We start from the raw sequence: 6,000 nt of genomic DNA, 5'->3' as shown, positions 1-6,000 counted from the left end.
CTAGTCGGGGTACCCATTTTCGACTGTCCCCGTTGACGTATATCAACGCCTGTATGCACCTAAGCGTAGTGATTTCATTGTAATTTCATTCTTTTTCTAAGTCTACCTATCTTCTAAGATAATTCGTAGGGTCAATATTGCTTCTCGTGTTCCAACATTTCACCGGAATCCAAACTGATCTTCCCCGAGGTGGGCTTCTACCAGTTTTTCCATTCGTCTGTAAAGAATTCGTGTTAGTATTTTGCAGCCGTGATTTATTAAGCTGATAGTTCAATAATATTCCTGCCTGTCAGCACCTGCTTTCTTTGGAATTGGTATTATATTCTTCTTGAAGTCTGAAGGTATTTCGCCTGCCTCATACATCTTGCTCACCAGATCGTAGAGAGTTGTCATGGCTGGCTCTCCCAAGACTATCAGTAGCTCTAATGGAATGTTGTCTACTACCGGGGCCTTTTTTTGACTTAGGTCTTTCAGTACTCTGTCAAATTCTTCACGCAGTGTCATACCTCCCATTTCATTCTCATCTACGTCCTCTTCCATTTCCATAACATTGCCCTCAAGTACATCGCCCTAGACCCTCTATATACTCCTTCCACTTTTCTGCTTTCCGTTCTTTGTTTAGAACTGGTTTTCCATTTGAGCTCTTGATTTCTTATGTATCTGTAGCGAATTCCTGAATCCTTAAGAAACTGCCTGGTTGTCCACTGTTTACATTATACGACTCCGGAGAGGGCATAAAATATGGTTGTGACATTTAGCCATTCTCTATATGCACTGAACCCAAAACATGATGAAATAACTATTGCCTTGCTGCAGTGGTCATTCTCCGACCTGATTAACACACTGAAGAACACTGTATGAGCTTCATACTTTCAAATTAGTCCAAGTAACTAAATATAGGGAAAAAATACCAACAAGTTGTTGTGAATCACTTTTACACGCCACTCCTTCCCATTCCCACGTCCACCCCTATGCGTAGTTGGGGAATCTTACTCCCACAATATTTTTACACAATTAATGAGCGAGGTATATATCAAATTTAGTTCAAATTTCTCCAGGTTTCCTGAGCCACGCTTTTATCTTGACAACCCTGCCCTCGACCATAGGGCTACTTGGCTTGTCTCACTGTCACACTATTTCTTTCCATACAGACAGTGATATCAGACTTCAGAGGTTACATAGCTATGCCGATATGTCACTGTCTCTTCATCCTTAGGGTGCAACGCCATCATGACGGTCACCTAAAAACTATGGATTCGATACTAGTATTGATTGTTATCGCGTATTTTTACGTGTCACGGGTTCTCTTCACTAACATCAGACCCAAACCTGGAGAAGTGGTAGGAGAATGGTTGCACCAAATAAGAAATCTTCGCCGGCGGGCACACAGCGCATCACCAAAGTTTCTTCGTAATCGGATGAATGGTGTAGGACAAAGACAATAAAAGCAAACAAATAAATAAATATTAATTTTTATATAGGCTGTAAACGATAACTGTTAATGACATACCACAGTAGTGTAGGGGAAATCGAGGTTAACAATTTGATACGGGACGATTGTGATCTATCAAGCCGGGAAACAACCTCAAACTGAAACTTCCTGGCAGATTGAAACTCTGTGCCGGACCGAGACTCGATATCGGGACCTTTGTCTAACGCGGCAAGTGCTCTACCAACTGAGCTACCGAAGCACGACTCACGCCCCGTCCTCACAGCTTTAATTCCGCTAGTACCTCGTCTCCCACCTTCCTCGTCTCCCACCTTCCAAACTTCACAGAAGCTCTCCTGCGAACCTCGGTCCGGCATATAGTTTTAATCCGCCAGGAAGTTTCATATCAGTGCACACTCCGCTGTAGAGTAAAAATTTCATTCTAGAAACCTAAAACTGGTCCACAAAAGCCACCTAACCTACAGCGCATGTGCGCTGGGACAGCTATTCAATACTCTCTCTTTCTTAGGCTTTCAGCTTTGATAACTATTTCGTTAGCGAAATTAATTTAAACTCTCCTGCGAGGGTAATGAAAGAGAAACGACTTTTTATGCAAAACGTAATTAGATTTAAAATTCGATATAAACTTAACCGACCCGATGTTAAATCACTTTATTATATCTTGAATAAGACGAAATACTTTTCTTTGAAACAATCCGTTCCCATAGGATGTGTTTTATATTTCTTACTGCCGCTGAATACTAATATATAAGTTGATATAATAAAAGACGTTTCTTCCCTCAAAGTTCAGTTCACTATAATCTATTATGCAGAGATCTGTCTAAGACAACTGTCGCCCTGCTAACTGTAATGAGGTGAGCCTGTCGTCTTCGAAGACAGTTGCTGAGTGGTACTCCGTTCTGACGTAAGTAAACCTTCTCCAGTGTTAATGGAAATGAGCGTTTGGGTCATTGGCCGAGAGGTCCCTTGCGGGGCAGGTCCGGCCGCCTTGGTGCAGGTCTTATTACAATCGACGCCACACTGGGCGACCTGCGTACCGGATGGGGATGAAATGATGATGAAGACAACACCCAGTCCTTGAGCGGAGAAAAATCTCCGAACCTGCCGGGATCGAGCCCGGGCCCGTAGGACAGCAATCCGGCTTACTGACCACTCAGCTATCGGTGCGGACTTCCCCAGCCGTGGTGTGAGAGAACTCTTGAAGGCGTGTCTAGGCGGACATCTCATTCGCCGTTGCGTCTAGCAGCGACTGCACTTACTTGTGGTTCCATCGCACGGTACCAACCTTGCCTGGAGGCCTCGTTATTTGGACGACACCACAATAAAAGCAAATGGAAATGAGCGTTTGGCGTCATTGGCCGGGAGGCCCCTCGCGGGGCAGGTACGGCCGCCATATCGCAGGTCTTATTACATTCGGCGCCACATTGGGCGACCTGCACGCCGGATGGGGATGAAATGATGATGAACACAACACAACACCCAGTCCCTGAGCGGAGAAAATCTCCGACCCAGCCGGGAATCGAACCCGGGCCCAGAGGACGGCAATCCGTCACGCTGACCACTCAGCTACTGGGGCGGACAATAAAAGCAATAACAATGGGTTTTTACTATTCAAGAACGATTTCAGTCAAAACCTCAAGCAGTTGGCATGCACTGTATCTGAGGTGGCTTTTGTAGAGGAATCTGAGGTGGTTTCCCGGCTTGATAGATCACAACTCTCATGTGTCTGTTTGTGTCGGTGTCACCTACACCACTACAGTACGTTGTAAACAAACAGTTTATAGCCTGCGTATCGGATAAAGAACTAAAATTGCTCATACATGCTTTGTGGTGATGTGCGAGTTTCGCGACTAACGTGGAATGGGAAGTGATATTTCCTCGGCCATGTGCTGGATAAGCCATATGGGGCTACGCCGCTTTTGTGTACGTCTGCGAACGAACGCCGCGGCCGATACTATCTCTCCGGACGCGTTCCGCATTATCGGACGCACTGGGCGCAATTTACCGGAATTCCTGCCGCCGCATAAGCATCATATCCTCCACGTGGACGCCTCCCCCTTTCCTCTGCCCCCCCCCCCAATCCCTTCCCCTACCCCCTTGTCAGAGTATTTGCATAAGCGCAGCGGCAGCGGGCCATCAAAGTGGATGACCCTCAGGTGGGATTGGCCGCCATTGAGCGTGGCTTAATTTGATGGTGACAGCGCAGCAGCCGTGTTAATCCGCCGCCATCAGCTGATGGGCTTTGCGTTCTAGGGCCAGCAGAGTCGCCGCCGCACGTATGTCTACCCAGCGCGGCCTCAACAACTCTTCACTTCGCTTCTTCGTTTCTGCTTTCTATGCAGTGCCATGTGTCTACTGCTGTGTAAACAGCAATCCAATCGAGACTTCGGTAACACTAAAGCATTGGCATGCACCAGCTACCTGAGCTGTGTCTCTCGTGTTGCTCGCAAACCTCTTTCAGGTCACCAGTATTCAGTGTAAGCGGCTGTACAAGCCTGCTCCATTCATTCGCAACTGAAATAAATATTTCATTGCACACCGTACTTTATCGTTATCAGAAATTACTATCATAAAACACAACATTGTTCTGGTATTTCTACTGATACTAATATTATTTCTGTCTTGGTGTGCAGATATGATTAAATGTTGAGATGGTCATTCCTGCCCAGGATTTATTTATTTATTTATTACAAATTTAAAGAACTGTTCATGATATTTTAGAGCAGGTCCTGCATATTACAATTTCCTTTTTCCTGTTTTTTTTATTTTTTTGGTTTGCAACATTTGACAAAGAATAACCGTTTTTAATGTAGCAATAATGTCATGGAGAAATATAAATAAAATTTTGTTGTTCTAATAAAAATGTAAAAAGGTGATATTGTAGAGGAGAAATATTTGTGACTGGCGTTGAATACCTCGGAATGATTTCTTCGAGCCATTGACAGCCAGTTACAACAAAATAGTTTATAGTTAGTAGAAAAGAACTGTTGTTGCGAAGCCTATGGATTAACATCAGGTACTTATCTGTGTGCACACTGGGTGCTTTCTTGGCTAGATTGCCACCACCTCACCCTACATTTACTCCAGTATGCACTATACTTAACTATTATTTGAGTGATATGTACAACTTGTTTGTGCATTTTGGCATGTTATGTCCGACTCGTAATTCAAGGTGTCCTGTTGACTGATATAACTTCATCTTCATCCTCCTCCCTTTCCTCTTCAGTGTCAGTGTTTCCTCCGTCACAGCTCGTGTCGCCGTCCACCCTCTGGAGATTGTAGTTATGTTGCGTATAGGCATGCATGTTATGGCGTGTCCACAGGTACTCTTCATGTGTCGATGTTGAAATATTGTTTGTTAATGCATTTAGTTGTGCCCATTGTTCTTAATGTCTTATTGCTGTGTGTGTGTGTTTGTCTGTATCTGTGTAGTCTACGGGCTGTGAATGTCTACTGTTCGCTTATTGCCCGCAGAAGATGACACTGTGTTATGGAGAACCTTCTTCTCCGCATGTGCATGTACATGTCTGCCCCAGACTTCCGTGGTTTAAGTAGGTGGTATAAGGTTCGTGTCCAGTTAAGAAATGTTGACCTGTGCATGACGAGGGGTTGCATGCTAGCAGCACCGCAGCAGGCGTGGAAGCAGCTAACGCAAGGCTATTGTCACTTGCGTGGCAGACAGCAATGTACGCTGGACGGTCGGTCGTTCTTAGTGGTCGGACAAGTGTACTAGCCCGCAGGCCGTGAACTCAAGATCCCTTGGAGTCGCCCAGAGGCCGGTTGAAGACACCCTACAAGCGCACTGGCTCGACGCCTGGAACCGTGAGGTCTGGTATAAGCTCACAGGCAAGTGGATAGTTGAAGATGCTGCTAGCTGCTAGATGCAGTTCAAGCTGCTTGGCTTACCTTGGACCGACGGCTGGCATGGAATATGTCATAGCTATGGCGGTAATCGAAGACTAGGTGCTGATAGGGTCTGAGTGACGAGTATTTGTAGCCGCTCTGCCCACTTTTGTTGTGACAGGGCTCAGCCTTCAGTCACGTTGGCGACAAAGGAAGTGCAGCGTTGGACCTTGGCACGTAGAAATTCACCTCACCACTGTGGTTGACCTGCACCATGCTGCGCTAGCAAGATCCTAGCACCCAGCACCATAATCCATAGCAGTTCGCCTACCAGCTTCTCAACGGTTTGTGAAGTCTGGGACAATGGGGCCACAATGGGGCCTACTATTGTTACTACTGTTGCTGCTACTAGTGCTACTACTACTACTACTGACAAAATTTCGGAGGTTATTCACGGATACATTGTTCTTTTTCTTCTGCCTTTGTCCCGCATCTACGCAGAGTGGGCATGTTTATTAAGTCACTTGACCTGGTTAATTTTAGGGTGGCAGGTTTCTCTTTCTGTGCCACCCCGATACTACCCCTGTCCTCCCCCCCCCCCTTCCCCCACCGCACCTTACACGTGCGTACCCAAATTGCCCGTGGGTGGTGTTACTCTTGCGAAAGAGAGCTTTGGGTTTATGAATGTTCGGACAACGTGTAACTAG

This window comes from Schistocerca americana, chromosome 5, assembly GCF_021461395.2.
Source record: "Schistocerca americana isolate TAMUIC-IGC-003095 chromosome 5, iqSchAmer2.1, whole genome shotgun sequence".
Classification (NCBI taxonomy): Eukaryota; Metazoa; Arthropoda; class Insecta; order Orthoptera; family Acrididae; genus Schistocerca; species Schistocerca americana.
This window is presented reverse-complemented; position numbering follows the sequence as displayed.